The sequence below is a fragment of the Ochotona princeps genome, chromosome 9 (genome assembly GCF_030435755.1).
Source record: "Ochotona princeps isolate mOchPri1 chromosome 9, mOchPri1.hap1, whole genome shotgun sequence".
Taxonomy (NCBI): Eukaryota; Metazoa; Chordata; class Mammalia; order Lagomorpha; family Ochotonidae; genus Ochotona; species Ochotona princeps.
Genome location: NC_080840.1, coordinates 52874375 through 52893539, shown reverse-complemented (window position 1 = coordinate 52893539; position 19165 = coordinate 52874375). Strand labels below are relative to the sequence as shown.

Here is a 19165-nt window from a genome sequence, read left to right as displayed (position 1 = left end):
GACATATAAAGGAATGCCAATTAAACTCACAGGAGATCTCTCACAGGAAACTCTACAGGCAAGAAGAGAATGGAGTGACACATTCCAGATTCTAAAAGAAAAAAATTGTTGGCCTAGGATAACATATCCAGCAAAGCTTTCTTTTGTCTTCGAAAATGAAATAAAATTTTTCCACAGTAAAGAAAAGTTAAAAGAATTTGCCTCTTCCAAATCTGCCCTACAAATGATACTTCAAGATGTTCTCTTGACAGAGAAGAGGAATAGCACCTACCAAAACCAAAGACAAATGCAAAGAACATCCCAGTAAAATGACAACAGAAGACTAAATCAACGAATAACCCGTTCCTAAAGTGACAGGACCAAAGTACCACCCATACATACTAACCCTGAATGTAAATGGCTTAAGTTTAATCAAACGTCACAGATTAGTAGACCAGATGAAAAAACAAAACCCATCTATTTGTTGTCTAGAAGAGACACACTTCACCAACAAAAATCAGTGGAAACTATGTCACATGGATTTTGTTGTTTTCTGTTAGTTTCATCTCTTCAAAACACTTCCTTCTGATTAAATCATGCAATGACTCGTAGATCATGCAGTGGCATCATTTTCTTCAAGAAGTTTCTTGATTTTCATTTCTTCAGCTACACGTTAGTCATTTAGTAGCATGTTATTTAACTTCATGGTGTTGTTAAATTCTTTTTTCTTCCTGATGTTGATTTTGTTTTGTGGCTTTTCATTTAAGGGGATGTACAGTAGTTGTGTAATGGAGACTGTCATATCTAGTAACATGTTATTTAACTTCATGCAGTGTAAATTTCTATTTTTCTTTCTATTGTTGTTTTTGTATTATGACTTTTCATTTGAAGGGATGTGCAGTAGCTGTGAAATGGAGACTAACATCTAGATGTGAGGATACAATGCAGTATGCATTTCTGCTTCCAGACAAAGATGGACTTATAATGAAACTGTTTACTATATCTTGACAATAGGATTCTGGACTCTCTGCCATTGTCCATGCCCGCAATGATGGACATATGACTGTGTATGAAGAACTATACTTTAGTAATGATTATAGAGGAATTAGGTGTGTGTGGGGGGGATTGGGGCTGGGATAAGGGAAATACCAGGAGCCTATGGAACTGTATCATAAAATGATGATAATGATAATAATAGTAACAGTAAATACCTGAATAGAAACTGAAACACTGACAAAGATAAATAGACACATTAACTGTTATAATCAGAGGTTTCAAATGCCCTCTAATAATAATATCACAAGCAAGGGCAGATGTGGCAGGGGGCACATTTAGTTAAGTGGTTGCCTGAGATGCTTGTACCCCATATTGGAGTACCTAGGTTTACATCCAGCATCAGCTTGAAATCCAGCTTCTAGTTAATGTGAACCCTGGGAGGCAGGAGGTGATGGCCCAAGTACTTACCTGAGCCCCTGTCACCCACATAGAAGAACGGGAAGGAGATCCTGAGTGCTGTCTTTGGAAGTCCCCAGTCCCAGCTGTTGAGGGATTTCGGGAGTAAATCTGTAGAAGTAAAATTCTCTCTCTCTTTTACTCTCTCTCTTTTTTCCTCCTCCCTTCCTATTCTTCTCCCTCTCTTTCTGCCTTTGAAACAAATAATTTTTTTTTCAAAAAACAAAGTTTGCTGGGGGGGGGGGGTGTGGAGGCAGCTAACATTACCATACATAAAGTTAAGCTGGCATCTCTTATACTAGTTGGAGTCCTGGCTGCTCTGTTTCTGATCCAACTCCCTGCTAATATGACTAGAGGCTAATCCAAATACTTCCTTGGGCCCCTGCCATCCAGACTGGGAGACCAGATGGAGTTCTGCACTTCAGTCAGTGACCCAAACCGGCTTCAATCATTGCAACCATTTGGAGATCGAAAAAGATGGAAGATTTCTATGTTTCTCTCCCTGTCAAACCTGTACCCATATGGGACACTAGCATTCAGGTAGTAGCCCAATCAGCTATGCCACAATGCTGGCCACAGATCTTTCTAAAACGTAGCATAAATAGAAAGAAAAATATCACACAGAAAACTTGAACTATTACTCCTTTTAACCTAATTGATTTTTACAGAAATCCCTCTAACAGAAAAATATGCACTCTTTTTCAGTTTACACAAGATATTTACCAAGACATACCATATTGTGAACCATATAATAACTTTCAATAGATTTTGAAAAAGATTCAAATTAAACAAGGCATGTTCTTTCAAAACAGTGAAATTAAAGTAGAAATTTTAAAATCTTTGAAATTTCCAAATATTTTAAACCAAATATAAAATCCTAAAACTGCTGGGTCGAAGAAGAAATCAAAAAGAAAATTGGAAAATATTTTGCACCAAACAAAAATGAAAACATAACATATCAAACTTGATGGATGCTATGATGCAATACTTAGAAGGCAATGCCCATACTGGAAAAGAAAAGAAGAGGAAATTGAACCAAAGTGGGAGACAATGTTTGCAAATGATCTGATGAAAGAGCTCTGTATCTAGAATATATAAAGAACCTTTGTAACAACAAAATGCAAACAAGTAAAAGCAACAACCCTAATTTAAAACTGGGCAAAACATTTGAATAGACATTTCTCCCAAAAGATACATAAATTATTTAAAAGTACATGAGAAAGATACTCAACATCATTAGCCATTTGGGAAGCCCAAATCAAAACTACAGATAATATTTTATACCACTAAGATGGCAATCATCAAAAAAAACAAATGTTGTTGAGGAAGTGGTAAAACTGGATCCTTCTACCTAGAAAAAAAATTTTTTAAAAAAAGTTGGATTCTTCTTTACACATTTCTGGTAGGAATGTAAAATGATGTGGCTGCTACTGAAAATCATTTGGAGGGGCCTCAAAAAGTTAAGCATAAAATTACTATATGGGGCCCGGCGGCGTGGTCTAGTGGCTAAAGTCCTCGCCTTGAAAGCCCCGGGATCCCATATGGGCGCCGGTTCTAATCCCGGCAGCTCCACTTCCCATCCAGCTCCCTGCTTGTGGCCTGGGAAAGCAGTTGAGGACGGCCCAATGCTTTGGGACACTGCACCCGCGTGGGAGACCCGGAAGAGGTTCCAGGTTCCCGGCATCGGATCGGCGTGCACCGGCTAGTTGCGGCTCACTTGGGGAGTGAATCATCGGACGGAGGATCTTCCTCTCTGTCTCTCCTCCTCTGTGTATATCTGGCTGTAATAAAATGAATAAATCTTTAAAAAAAAATTACTATATGACTGAGCAGTCTGAAGAAATAAAAACAGGTACAAAGTCACACAAAGGCTCATGCATGTATGATTACAGCAGTACCATGCACAACACCCCAAAGCTGGAAATAACCAAGTGTCCATTAACAGACAACTGGATAAACAAATTCTAGTGTAAACATCCAATAGACTATTACCCAACCATAAAAAAAAATGACATACTGACACATGCTACAACGGGAATGAACCTTGAGAACATCCTGTTAGGCAGGAGAAGCCACACACGAGATGTCACAACTGTATAACTCCATTTACAGGAAAGGAAACTCCTTAGAAACAGAAAGCAGGGACCAGCATAATAGTGTAGTGGTTAAAGTCCTCACTTTGCACACTCCAGGATCCTATATGGGCGCAGGTTCTAATCCCAGCAACCCCCTTCCCATCCAGCTCCCTGTGTGGCCTGGGAAGGCAGTGAAGGATGGCCCAAAGCCTTGGGACCCTGCAACCGCTTGGGAGATCTGGAAGAGCTCCTGCCTCCTGGCTTCGGATCGGCTTGGGGAGTGAACCATCAAATCGAAGATCTTCCTCTCTCACTCCTCCTCTCTGTATATCCACCTCTCCAATAAAAACAAATAAATCTTAAAAAAAAAAAAAAAAAAAGAAAGAAACAGAAAGCAGACTGCTAGTTACCAGCATCTGCGAGAATAGGTAGTGACTGGGTATGAGGTTTTCATTTTTGGATGATGAAATATTTTGGAAATAGAGGTGACAGTTATGAAATATTATGAGTGTACTAAATGTCACCAAATTGTTCACTTTAAAATCACCGCCTGTATGTTACATGAATTTTATCTTAATCCAAAACAAACACCTGTCCACTAAATACTGCAAAAAAAATTTCTGGGCAATTTCTAGGGTTCTCCATATTTTTTTTATCTCTACAAAATCCTACTTCCTTGTACACAGCTCATGCTCTAAACAAAGCAAGCATCTGCCTCTACACTCAACACTATACTTCATTCCTCAGCACATATATGTCCTGCTCATCCTTTGGGTATGCATTTGTGCTCCATCTAGGTTTTTTTGCTTATTCCTTGAGAATTATTCTCCTTTCTGTAAGCTTCGATGAACATTTTATCTGGACCACTTGCTCTCTATCTCATTATTTACTTTACTCACATGTCCTGTTTGCCAACAACTTCCTACAAGACCCATAAGCGATTCATTCTATGATTCCCAGGTCCCCAGCATACGCTTCCACACATAGCACAGGTCTAAATTTACTGATGGAAAAGTATTAATGTAAAGTGAACTCTGCACCTGAATTATCTTAGCTTTCATTGTAAAACTGGAGGTGTTTATCTGGGGAAACATTTGATTGTAACATATTTAGATCTATTTGAAAACTGCATATTGAAAATATTACATTTTCCTGAAGTAGCTATAAAAACATTTCTAGGGCCCGGCGGCGTGGCCTAGCGGCTAAAGTCCTCGCCTTGAAAGCCCCGGGATCCCTTATGGGCGCCGGTTCTAATCCCGGCAGCTCCACTTCCCATCCAGCTCCCTGCTTGTGGCCTGGGAAAGCAGTTGAGGACGGCCCAATGCATTGGGACCCTGCACCCGCGTGGGAGACCCGGAAGAGGTTCCTGGTTCCCGGCATCGGATCGGCGTGCACCGGCTAGTTGCAGCTCACTTGGGGAGTGAATCATTGGATGGAAGATCTTCCTCTCTGTCTCTCCTCCTCTGTGTATATCTGGCTGTAATAAAATGAATAAATCTTTTAAAAAAATGTCTAAATACTAAAACAAAACAACTGGAATTGTATGTTTCCTTGACAAAAATGCTAATCATCTTAACAGTGTTGACCATAACAATAATACTGAATGTTTATGGAGCATTTACGCACCAGCCTCTCCAAGCACTTTATACGTAATGGAATTCACTTGATTCTCATAGAAGCCCTATATACAATATACAATTACCAAAACCAGTACTACAGATGGCTTAGGGAATACCTGAAAAATCAAATAATTTTGATAATAAGTGGGGGCTGGATTTAGAATCCAACTCTAAACTCCATGCTTTCAACCACTATGCCAATTCACCCCACTCTAACAATAACCTAATAAAATGACATTGAAAATGTCAATGATTTCTAACAAAACATTTCCTAACTTCCTAGAACAGTTAATGTGAAACTTTATTGTTCTCTCAGATATCATGTCCTAGAATTATGAGATACCTGACAACTTTCAGAAACAAACTTGATTTTCATGGTGCTGGAGAAATTACACTAAGAAAATGGGCTGAAACCAAAACACAACAAATCCACAATTAAAAATACAGTTAGGAATGAACTAATAATACAATACATCAAAACTTAAATCAATGTTATTGCACTCATTAAAATACAGGCAAAAGAATTTGAAAATTTTCTAAAGACTTATGAAACTTCTCTTCTAATTTTACTTTCATGACCTTTTTGAACTTCCCTTGTGGTCTTCATTATCAGTTAGATTCAGTTAAAAAAAAAAAGGAGGTTCATTTTTGAACAACCTTAATAAAGGCATACAAATTACTAATCTTATTAAATTTTGACTTTGAGTACATTTTATGAAATAGTTTGTAGGGCAAAATGGGAAATCCAGGAGCAGCCATTTGTTACAGTAGTTAAGTTGCTGCTTGTGTTACATGCATGCTGCAATAGAGTGCCTTATTCCAGTCCCAGCTCCTTTACTTCTCATTCAGCTTCCTGCTAAAATGTTCCCTGAGTGGCAGCAGGTGAAGGCTCTAGTACTTGGGTCCCTGTTATCCACAGGCGAAGCTCCACGTTCCGGCTTTGGGAGGACATTTGGTTACAAATCAGTGAATTCAAGATCTCTGTCTCTCTCTCTGCCTTTCAAATAAAATGAAAATAAATACACATTTTTTAAAGGGAGTATAGAGCTCTTCTGCTTTTATGGAAATCTGACCATCATAGGTAAAGCCTTTGTATGACTGAGTTCCAAATGAACCAACTGCTTTTACACAGAACCCCATTTCTCTTGAAAGGCTGAATAAAAAGGTATGGTATTTGCCTAACTTGGGTATTTGGCAGACATTTTCTTAAAAGTGAGCAAAGTAAGCTTGCCACATCAAGAAAAACAACTCACTGTATTTCTTGGCAATGATAAATTCAAAGTTTCAAGAGAAACTTAACATTTTGGAAAAAGTGTTTCTGCTACCATAAACGTGTCTACTGTTGTCTACTAAAAGAATTTTCTGAGTTACTCCTTGATATAAACCAATGTGATGTTTTAAAATGTTAATAAGTGAAATGTGTAAACATTTGGAAAATCAACATAAACCAGTGAATCAATATTTTTCAACTGACTGCTGCATGAAACTACAAAGCAATTTATGCATGAAAAATTCATTCAAAAGGCAGGCATTTGGACCAGCAGTTAAGATACCAGTTAGAACATCAGTATCTCACATTGGAGTGCCTGGGTTCGACTTCTGGCTCCAGCTCCTGCAGGCCTTGGGAGGCAACAGTGACAGCTCAAGTAGAAGGATTCCTGCACTTAGTGGGAGGCATGGATTAAACTTCTAGCTCCTGATTTTTCCCCTCCTCCCCAAGCACTGCAGCCCTTGAGAAGTAAACTGGTAAGTGGGTTCTTCTCTTTCTCCTCTCCAATACGTTTTTAAAGTGTTTTTTTTTTTTTTAAGCCATTGAAACCATTAGTGATTACGCATGGTGGCTCCCTAAAAGGAATTGAAAATAAGATCATCACAGATTATACAGCAAGCCCTAAATCCAACAACTGCCTTTGTAAGGCACAAAACACACAAAAGGCAGACAGAAGAGAAGGCCTGTTGAAAACAGACAACCACCAGAAGCTGGGAGAAGATAAGGAACAGAATGCAGCTCTGGAAACACTTCATTTCAGGCTTGTGATATTCAGACAGTTAAGATAGATAAATTTCTGTTGTTTTAAACCAACCACTTGTGTTTATACATTAAAGCAACTATGGAAACTAATGCAACGATCAATGGATTTTAGTGTAAATGAATACAAAATGTATTGATATGGATTCAGAATCCACATTGTAGCGAATCTCTCAAGAAACATAATTCTTAAAATTTCAGTTGTAAGGGAGACAGACAGAGTGTGAGAGAGAAACAGACTTTCATGCACTGGTTCACTTCCCAAATGCTCACCTACAACAGCTAGGACTGGGGCAGAGCCAAAGCCAAAGGCCAGAAACTCAATGCAGGTGTCCCATATGGGATCCAGTACTTGAGCCATCAATAGTTGTATTACAGACATTACCTAAAGCCAAGACTGATCACAATCTAGACAGAAAATTCTTGACCTGTACCTCAAACATACAACCAACTTTACCCCATTCTGCTGGGATTCTTGTCTGTGGTTGATGGTAGGTTCATCCCAACCCTTAACAGCCAATTCTGCTCAAACTTTGGGAGCCACAACTCGGGCCTCAGATGTTTTCCTCTCATATTGTAACAGATGGCTGTACATCAAACAAAGCTCCAAAGAGTCTCCACAACTCCCTAGGTGCCCAGGGCAATGAGGGCAATTCAGAGCTTATAAGAGCAAATGAAGTCCACAACCACTTTTGATAATCTTGTGGGAGGGTTAGAACTTAAAAAGTGACATTCATGAGATAGCAAATTTGAATTTTAAATACAAGTAAATAGCCAAAATATTTTGTAGGCATAGAGGGGTTTTTTTTCTTTTGCTTTGTTTTTTAATTTTGTAAACTTGGAAAAATATATACATAGCTAAGTCTCAGCAATTTTTGGAGTATCTATTTCTACTTGTTTTCTCCTATGCATCTGCCTAATTGTATCTTGATTACTTATGTGACTTTGCAGGAGATTCTTCCTTGGTTACTGTCTTTTCATCTTGGGCTACTAATACAGTGAGAGGTGACTGAAAGGCACTGAATGTAGAGGTTAAGAGTATGAGTTTCCAATTTTTAGGAAATGTGTAACGTTGGGTAAATTTTAACTTCTTTAAGCTTAGGTTTTCTCACCTCTGAAATGGAAATAATAATGATATTTACCTGTTGTATTGGTTGTAATAACTAAATGTGATAATATTGACAACATACTTAGCACCTAAAACAAGGCAACTTATCAGAAAATGTTGGCTATTTATTCTAATGCTTTGTAATTTTCAGATTTTTTTAACCTAACGTGATCACATTTGATCACCGCAGAAACCTGTGATTTCTCTACTGAAATTCATACCTGCTTTTTCTCCCTCTATCCAAGCCCTAGCCTCCTTAAAAACGGGAACATCATCAGCTTTACTTCCATCATATCCCACTTCCTCAAAGAATTGTGGTATCTGCACCTGGGCTCCCTTCTCCAGGACTCTTTAGCCACTTCCTCTTTCTAGAAAAACAAACACAAAAAACAACTTGGATTTCTCTTAAAAAACAAACAAACAAACAAAAAAACATGCATGGCACGCTTTTCTGCCTGCAATGTTCTGTCCCCCCCATTTCTTTATTCCTTTCTCCGGATTCATTTCAACCTTGTTAGCTTCTCCTTGAAGCCTTCTCTCTGATCATCTGCAATGTAGAGGGTGTTCCAAGACTCACTAAATTTCCTTCTTTCCTAAATCATCATCTTATAATAATTCTCTCTTTGCTTCTCGATTCCCTTACAGCTTCCGAAGCTGCATGAATGCTGGACATGTACTGTAGATGACCCTACAATTGCCCAGTTTGCCCAGGACTGTCTAGTTTGATCAAGAAAAAGCCCTGTGTTCCAGGAAACCCTTGAAGTCCCACACTTCACCTAGGTAAGCTCTAATGAATGAACAGACTATATGTGCTATCTTCTCTTCCTTCTCTACTATTCACGCCTCAATAAAAAATCATCAGCTTCTACTACTGACCTAAACTTACTGGCACACAGCAATAGGTGCTTCTCACAGCCCAATCTAATGCACAGTTGATAGCCTTTGTCATTGACATCTCAGTCAATTATTTAATGGTATACCTGTCCTTTATTTTTTTAAGATTTATTTATTTTTAATGGAAAGTCAGATATACAAAGAGGAGGAGAGACAGAGAGGAAGATCTTTCGTCAGCTGTTTCACTCTCTGAGTGAACACAACAGCCAGAGTTCAGCTGATCTGAAGCTAGGAGCTTCTTCAGGATCTCCCACACAGGTGCAGGGTCCCAAGGCTCTGGGCCATCCTTGACTGCTTTCCCAGGCCACAAGAAGGGAGCTGAGGGGGCCAGGTAGCATGGCCTAGCGGCTAAAGTCCTCGTCTTGAATGCGCCAGGATCCCATATGGGCGCAGGTTCTAATCCCGGCTGCTCCACTTCCCTTCCAGCTCCCTGCTTGTGGCCTGGGAAAGCAGTTGAGGACGGCCCAATGCTATTTGGGACCCTGTGCCCACGTGGGAGACCTGGAACAAGTTCCTGGCTCCTGGCTTTGGATCGGCACAGCACTGGCCGTTGAGCTCACTTGGGGAGTGAATCATCGGATGGAAGATCTTCCTCTCTGTCTCTCCTCCTCTCTGAATATCTCACTTTGTGATAAAAAAAAAATAAATCTTTCGGGCCCGGCGGCGTGGCCTAGCGGCTAAAGTCCTCGCCTTGAAAGCCCCGGGATCCCATATGGGCACCGGTTCTAATTCCGGCAGCTCCACTTCCCATCCAGCTCCCTGCTTGTGGCCTGGGAAAGCAGTCGAGGATGGCCCAATGCATTGGGACACTGCACCTGCGTGGGAGACCCGGAAGAGGTTCCAGGTTCCCAGCTTTGGATCGGCGCGCACCGGCTAGTTGCGGCTCACTTGGGGAGTGAATCATTGGATGGAAGATCTTCCTCTCTGTCTCTCCTCCTCTGTATATCTGACTGTAATAAAATGAATAAATCTTTAAAAAAAAATAAATCTTTAAAAAAAAAATGCTGGGAGCTGGATGGAAGCGAGACTACTGGGATAGAAATCGGTGGCCATGTGGGATCCCAGAGTGTGCAAGGCAAGGACTTTAGCACTAGGCTCCCACGTGGGGCCCATACTTGTTCTTTTTTAAAAAAATATTTATTTTATTTATGTATTTATGTACTTATTGTTTGATAGGCAGAGTGAGAGAGAGAGAGAGAGAAAAAGCGATTTCCCCTGTACTGATTCACTCCTCAAATACCTGCAACAGCCAGGATTGGACCAAGCTAAAGTCAGGATTCAGATTTCCCGCATGGATGGAAGGAGGCCGAGCACTTGGGGCATCTTCCATTGCCTCCCCAGGTGCATCAGCAGGATGCTGCATCAGAAGCAGAGCAGCCAGAATTCCGGGATCTCAGTATGGGAGAGTACGTCAGCATAACAACCTGTGGCTTACCCACTGCACCACAATATCAGCCCCATTTCTATTATAATGAAGTAGGCCAATATTAAATATTCACACTTTTAAAGTGTACATGTCAATTCAAGTCACCATCCATGTGTTGTTTTACATAATTCTAAATGCCATGCCTTAATTTCATTAAAATAATCACAAGATGTGATCAATGATTGCCAAATGTTCTCAGAATAAGAAGTTTCCAAAAGTGATGACATATGAGTATTTCAAAAAATATTCAAAGGACAAAGAAAGCAGTTCTCCTTTCTTGTGAAACTCAAATACAAAAACAGAACAATATTTTAGGAAGATCATAATGAATCATTTTTCCTTTTCTTCTAAATGCTGAAAAAATATGTATAAAAATTACTTATAAAAATGTATATGTAGGGATTTACAATGCCTGAAGTTAAATGACATGTTACTAGATATGACAGTCTCCATTATACAGCTACTATACATCCCCTTAAATGAAAAGCCACAAAACAAAATCAACGTCCGGGAGAAAAAAGAAATTAACAACATTAGGAAGTTAAATAACATGCTACTAAATGACGAATGTGTAGCTGAAGAAATGAAAATCAAGAACCTTCTTGAAGAAAATGATGCCACTGCATGATCTACGAGTCATTGAATGATTTAATCAGAAGGAAGTGTTTTGAAGAGATGAAAACAACAGAAAACAACAAAACCCATGTGACATAGTTTCCGCTGATCTTTGTTGAAGTGTGTCTCCTCCAGCCAATAAGCAGATGGGTTTTGTTTTTTAATCCAGTGTACTAATCTATGATGTTTGATTGAGCTTAAGCCATTTACATTCAGAGTTTAATATACATGGGTGTTACTTTGGTCCTGTCATTTTAGGAATGGGTTGTTCATTGGTTTAGTCTTCTGTTGTCATTTTACTGGGATGTGCTTCCTGTTTGCCTTTGGTTTTGGTAGGTGCTATTCCTCTTTTCTGTCAAGAGAACTTCTTAAAGTATCATTTGTAGGGCAGGTTTGGAAGAAGCAAATTCTTTTAGCTTTTCTTTACTATTTTTCTTTCTATTGTTGATTTTGAATCATGACTTTTCATTTAAGGAGATGTACAGTAGCTGTGAAATGGAGACTAACATCCAGATGTGAGGATGTAGTGTGGTATGCATTTCTACTTCCAGACAAAGATAATTGCCCCCAGTCTTAGTCCTAAAGCTTGGAATTGACTATCTGTAGGTCTCACATCTTCATATTGCTACCTCTCTCTATAAAGATGGTTAAAATATCCAGAAGTCCTGACCTTTCTGAAGAAATCAATTGTCTCCTACTTTCAAAAACAAATTTTCCTAAAAATGCTAAAATTGATACAAACATATCAAATCATTTATTTGAACCTATTATCTTAACCTCAAACCCTCCTTAATAAATAAATTATTTCTTAATTTCAAAACCAAATTAATTTTCCTAGAAATGCTAAAATTGATACCAAAAAAATCACATTTTTATTTCAGGCAATTATCTTACATTGGAAAAAAAAACAAATTTCATTTCATATGAAATTCAGAAATTAGCAATTGGTCTAGTATTCCATTCTCATTCACATTCACCATGGGACATATATCATAAGTTAATATTTATACTAGTAATATCCAAACATCTTTCAGGAGAGAAATGAACAGATCACTGCGTTGTGATAGGAATATAATGGATTACTATACAGAAGTGGAAATAAAAGGGCCACCATGAACACATCAACACATAAAAGCGATTACCATGGAAAAGCGATTACCATGTTAGAATCACTGCCCCTTTCTAAATTTCAGAAAAATTTCACTACTGTACTAGTTAGGGAAAAGTACAAATGTCATAAAAATCAGTTTTACAAAAAACCAAGGAGATAACAAACACAATTTTATTGTATTTTCTCAGAGGATGAAACAAAATGAACTAAACTGGGACAAGTACATGAGAACTATAATATATGGGTTAGACACGGTGTATTTGTTATTATACACATATACTATGAATTTTCTGGCCCTGTTGTGATCATTGGGGAAGTGAACCAGTGGATTGGAGACCTCTCTTACACTCCCTCTTACATTCCCTTTCAGATGAATAACTAACTAACTAAATAAATATTTAAACATTTGTTTATTTTTATTGGAAAGTCAGACGTACAGAGAGGAGGAGACACAGGAAGCTCTTCCATCTGATGATTTCACTCCCCAAGAGACCACAATGGCTGGAGCTGGAGCCGATCTGAAGCCAGGAGCCAGGAGCCTCTTCAGGATCCTAAGGTTTTGGGCCATCCTTGACTATTTTCTCAGACCACAAGCAGGGAACTGGATGGAAGTGGGGCCGCCAGGACAAGAATTGGCACCCACATGGGATCCTGGCGCATTCAAGGCGAGGACTTTAGCCACTAGGCTACTACATTGGGCCCAATAAATACGTATTTTAAAAGTAAGATGTAAGGGCCTGGTACAATGGCTCAATGGCTAATCTTCACCTTACAAGCATCAGGATCCCATATGGAAGCTGTTTCATGCTGTGGCTGCTCCTACTTCCCATCTAGCTCCCTGCTTTCTGGCCTAGAAAAGCACCAGAGAATGGCCCAGAGCCTTGGGACTCTGCACCTGCGTGGAACAGCTGGAAGGAGCTCCTGGCTCCTGGCTTTGGGTTGGCTCAGCTCTAATCATAATGGCTATTTAAGAAGTGCACAAGCAGATGAAAGATCTTTCTTTCTGCCTCTCCTTCTCTCCATAAATCTGATCTGCATTTCCAATAAAAATAAGTAAATATTTTTAAAAAGTAAATAGGTTTCAAAGATACTTTAAATAATTCAAATCTAAATCTATTCTATGTGCCTAGAATATCAGACTTCTTACTTTTAAAAGATGTCTCTATCTATTTGAGCAGCAGAGTGGCAGAGCTCTTCTAACACTGGTTCACTTCCCAAAGCCAGGAACCAGGCTCCAGGAACTCCACCCAAATCGCCCACATTGGCGGCAGGAGCCCAACTCCTTGGGTCATCATTTGTGCCTCCTAGATCCACCTGCAAGAAGCTGCATCCAAAGTGTGGAGTAGCTGGGACTGAAACCAAGTACTCAAATATGAGGTGCACGCAGTACCCCAAGTAGCAGCTTACTGCAGTGTGCCATAAAGCCCACTCCCATTTTACTTTTCCAATAAGAAAAGTTCAAGGTGGCTTTAAACTGAACAAAAAAATTACATAAATAGAGCTACATAGTATTTACCATTAAATTTTATGTCTTCTAAATACAAAAAAGCAGCCAACTTAATTTTCTATCAGAAAAAACAAATCAAATTTTGTCCATTGGATCATAAATTAACCCAAGGCACCTAATTAGTAGAAAAGTATACTAAAGAATGTATAGGATTCACCCCCTTAAACCCTCATATTTTCTTCAATATTCTTTTATGAAAGCATTTATGCCATTTAGAGGAGCTATTGAGAGTTTCATAGGAAGTAATTTAATAGCAAAGTCACAAGTCCCTAATGGCCACCCCTGACATGATGAGTTTCAAATTGATGAGTCTACCATGTTTGTAAAAGTATATCAGACAAATTGATGACAGTAGCATGCAGCCAGCTTTCAAAATTAAAATTGATGAGCCTGTTCCTTCTACTTGTCACAGTTTATTGATCGTAACATCAGTGATGTTAGAGGGGAACACAGGGCCTGAGGGTCCCTCGCCCACAAGTGAGCAGTAAGTCAGGTCTGGGAGAAGGCCAGTAACCGCAGGGTTGACAAGCAGCCTACCCTGTGGGCAGGATAGGCCCAGCACACTGAACAGAGAATTAGCATTAGAAGGAAGAATCCATCAAGGTTTGACATGTGCACAAATTCCCCTGGGAAATACTCTCAGCCTGAGCAGGTTAGCAAACAAATTATTTCAAAAAATGTGGCATTCTTTCCAGCAACTCCTTGCTGTTTTTCATAGACAGGCATCAGTTCTTTAGAAGTTTCTTGGCACAAAAAAATCAAAATGGTATTTCTGTGGTGGCTGTATTTTGTAGGTATGCCAAGATAATCTCCAAATAAATTCCGCTAAGGATTAGAAGAAATGTTTATATTATGCAGCCTCCCCTTGGAAATTTTGACTCAGCGGAGCCTCTTAAATTAGGGAGAAGAAAAGCATTGTGTTCGAGGCTCTGCGTAGCCCACTAGGAAGGAGCTCGCAGGGTGCCAAGAACTCTGTATAACCTGCCGTCATCCTCACAAGGAAAGTCTCATGTGCTCTATTGAACAGAGGTAGAGTGTGAAACACGCAGTTATTTCTTCACGTCCTCTTAGAAAGTGGTGGTGCTGGAAACCACCCTGAGGCCTGCCCAACATTGATCCTGTGTTCTCTCTATTAGCCTGTGCGCAATACACATCTCATTTGCTTTCAGTAGACACAAACCAACAGATTTAAAAATACATGTATAACTAGACTGACAGTATCTAAAAGTTTGAAAAAGTCAGTTTTCAGCATGACCCTAAATGGCACACCAGTCAAGGGATTTTTAAATGCTTTTACATATTATCATTCTTCCAGAACACAGCACCATCTCAGATCTGGTCTCCTCCAGTTTGCCTGAGTCTAGACCCGGGCCTTCTGAAACATCCAATCCAATAGGCTCAAAAAACAATGTGGCTGTTTAAACTATTTGGGCCCAACACAGTAGCCTAGTGGCTAAATCATCATCTAGCATGCTCTGGGATCCCATATGGGTGCCAATTTGTGTCCCAGATGTTCCACTTCCAATCCAGCTCCCTGCTGGTGGCCTGGAAAAGCAGTCAAGGGTAGCACAAAACCTTGGAACCCTGCACCCACGTGAGAGACCTGGAAGAAGCTCCTGGCTCCTGCCTTCAGATCTGCTCAGCTCTGGCCATTGTGGCCACTTGGGGAGTAAAGCAGCAGACAGATCTTCTTCTCTGTCTCCCCTTCTCTCTGTAAACCTGACTTTCCAATAAAAATAAATAAATATATTTTTAAAAAAATAATAAACTACTTGAAGCTATCTTTCATTTCTAAGTAATGACTCCATAAGAAATTTTACATAAGTTCTTAGGTATGGAAAAATAGTGGTCATGTGCAAAAAAAAAGTCAAAATGAGGTTATAGAATAAATAGTTTATTTTGAAAATAAACCTCACACCTACATACCATGAGACCTGAGAATCTTCACAAAGCCACATTTAGCAGGCTCTGAATTATGAATCATGTCCTGAGGTCATCCTCTCAGTATTGCCGTTAGCCATAAGAGACCAATAACCACTGCCTGGCGAAAATCTAAAATTACAAAGGCAAAAACAAACTTTATTATTTTGAAAAGGGAAACCGTAAAAGGTAATCTAAAGTCTATGTAGCAATCTTTCTCTATCTTCTGGCAAACAGAATGCTGCCAAACACTTCCACAAGGGTATAATACCCTTCCTAAGGGTATTAACACAGATTAATTAGGTCCCTACATCCCTCTGTAGAAGAAACATTAGTATATTCCATTTATTTTTCAATAAGGACATAAATGGAACACTTGTCAATTGACAAGTTCAGAAAAAAAATTTTAAATACTATAAATGTTTTAACCTATTACCACAGGGATGTTTTTTACCCTTTCTGTTTCTGATAGATGGCCTCAAAACAAGAGGTGAAATACAGAAGACAGAGGCTACATCATATGAAGACAGCGGATGAAGGAATGAGAACCAGGCAGAGGGGGAAAGTGGTGGAAGTCTACGGGCCTGCAGCACGGATCCCAGACAGGAAATGAGCTGATCTAACCTGTGGAATCAGGAACACGCCCAGGGTTCGCTGCGACAGGCAAGAGGCTGCTTCTCTAGAAAGATGAAGTGGTTCGAGAGAAAACAGCTGATGTTACCTGTGGCCATAATCTGTGACAGCCCCATCAACAAAGCTGCCTCACTTTTTGAAACTTAATAAACCTTTTAACTTTCTTGAGTGTCTAAGGCTACGTTGCACTGGGCATTTTTGTAATTCTTGTTTGACATCAGGCAGATGTCACTGAGCTGATTCTACAGCTGGGTTAGGTGCCCTTGCTGTGGGCTCCTGGGGCAGGCACTTCCTTAGCTAAGAGATTTTCCCCTGGATTGCAAATGCCTGCCTTCACAATTAAATCACATCCCCCATGCTAACAGAAGCTACATGGTTTCTTTCCTTTCTTTTCCTCCTTTCTACCTCCTTCTCTCCCTTCCTTTCTTTCTCCCTTCATCCTTCCTTCCAGAGCCAAAGCAACAGACAGCAAAGAGAGAACAAGTTCCCAAATGTCTACAACAGCAATGGCGGAGCCAGGGCTGCAATGGAGGCTGGGAATTCAAGTCTCCAACATGGGTGGCAGGAACCCAAAGCATTTCAGCCATTAACAACTGTCTCCCAAGGGGTACATTATCTGGAATTAACAGTGGAACATGGGGCGGAAGGGGAAAAGTAAAGGGTGGGGAGGTGAGGTAGCGTATCAAGCAAACCCTCTGCCTGCAGCATCAGTATCCAATACAGATACCAGCGTAGGGATGCTTCATTGCCAATCCACCTCCCTGCTCACAGCCTGGGAAAGCAGCAAAAGATGGCTCAAGTCCCTGGACCCCTGTAACCCACATGGACACCAAGAGGAGGCTCCCAGCTCCTGACTTAGGATCACCTTAACTCTGGCCATTGCTACCATCTGGGGAGTGAACCACTGGATGGAAGTTTTCTCTCCCTGTCTCTCCTTCTCTATAAATCTGCCTTTCAAATAAAAACATTACATCTTTAAAAAAAAAAGTGGAGTTGGGATTCAAATCTAAGTACACCAATAGGAGATACAATGTTTTACCTGCAAGATTAAACTGCTAACTTTGCCCTTAATTTTTAATATTTGCTTATAAACCAAAACACAGTTACAGCATCTATCCTCACTGAACACTCACTAAATATTTGGTGAAATATTAATTGTATGATTTGTTTGTTTGCCTCTGACTTAGGAAAAAAAGATTTGAAACAATAAAGCACAAAAAAAATTCAAGAAAATGAAATTAAATGAGAAACTGACACTGAAGTGAATATGAGTAGGCAGGAAGTCTCAGATATAATGACATCCATGTATTCTTTAGTGGTTTGTTTATTTATAATCAAAGGTACATTTTAAAGGGAGAAAAGGCAAGACATAGAGAGGAAGGATCTTCTATCCACTGATTCACTCCTCAAATGACCACAGCAGCCTGAGCTGAGCTGAGCTGCATCTATGAGTCAGGCGCTTGTCCAGGTCTCCCATGTGTTTTGCAGAGGCCTAAAGACTGGAGGCATCTTTTGCTGTTTTCCCCAGCCATAATCAGGGAGCTGAATCATAAGTCGAACAGCGCCTATACATGATGCTGATGTACGTGGGTGTAGAATTAAGCTGCAGTGCCACAACACTCACCCCAACATTCACTTCAAACATAGGACTTCAGTTGTTCATTTACCCATATATTTATGTTTTACATATTTTAAAATATTTATTTATTTTTATTGAAAAGGCAGATATACAGAGGAGGAGAGACAGAAAGGAAGATCTTCCATCTAATGGTTCGCTCCTCAAGCAGCAGTAATGGTTGGAGCTGAGACAATTCAAAGCCAGGAGCCAGGAGCTTCTTCTAGGTCTCCCTTGTGGGTGCAGGGTCCTAAAACTTTGGGCCATCCCCTACTACTTTCCCAAGCTACAAGCAGGGATCTGGATGGCAAGTGGGGCCACCAGGACTAGAACCAGTGTCCATGTAGTATCCTGGCACTTGTGAGGTGAGGACTTTAGTCACTAGGCTATTGCACTGTACCATACATATTTGGGTTTTTTTTTCTGTAAACTACAGTGTAAATTGTAGTTAAGTAAGGTAAATGACAATAGTTAAATATAAAATAGCTAATTTTTAGTATAAATACTGACATTTTTATGTTTGTAATTAGACATGAAATTTTGACATAATCTAGTAATTGTTCAATATTGATATTTAAGAGTGTGATGCGTGTGGATATTATTTATTGAGATTCCATTAGCATATTTTGTTGCAGAATGTTGCTTTTCAAATAATAAGGTCCTTTACAATATTTCATTTTCAAATGTAAAATAAGTTTTATATATGGAAGCAGTTCTGATGCAATGAACATTTATCAGTGGGAGCCAGGGATATGGTGCTGTAGGTTGATCCAGTCCTAGAGAAGCTTACATCCCGTACTCTGGAGTTGGTTTAAGTTCTAGCTGTAATCTTTCTGTCCCAGCATTCTATTAATGTGGACAAAACAAAGCAGCAGAGAATGTGCTAACTCTTGAGTCCCTGTCAACCACATGGGAGGGGTTGTATATAGTTCCTGGTTTCTGGCTTTAGCTTGGCCAAACACAAGCTTCTGGAGCAATTTGTGGAATGAACCGGGGGTGGAAGTTCTGTCTGTCTCTTTCTCTTTCGCTGTCATTTTGTATGTTCAAATAAACAAATATTTATTTAAAATAAAAAAAATATTTGGTGAATGCAGAGCGACTGCTCAGTGCTCTAATATATGATGTTAAACTCTATATTCTGATACAACAGCCCAGATTTTAAAAAGACAAACATGCTTCCAA

The 19165-nt window shown here is 39.6% G+C and overlaps 1 protein-coding gene across 2 annotated transcripts in view; it reads right to left on the bottom strand.

Annotated features, from left to right (window-relative positions):
• SGK3 (serum/glucocorticoid regulated kinase family member 3) overlaps nucleotides 1–19165 on the bottom strand; it is a 125808-nt gene that overhangs the window by 72851 nt on the left and 33792 nt on the right. The window lies entirely within an intron of this gene.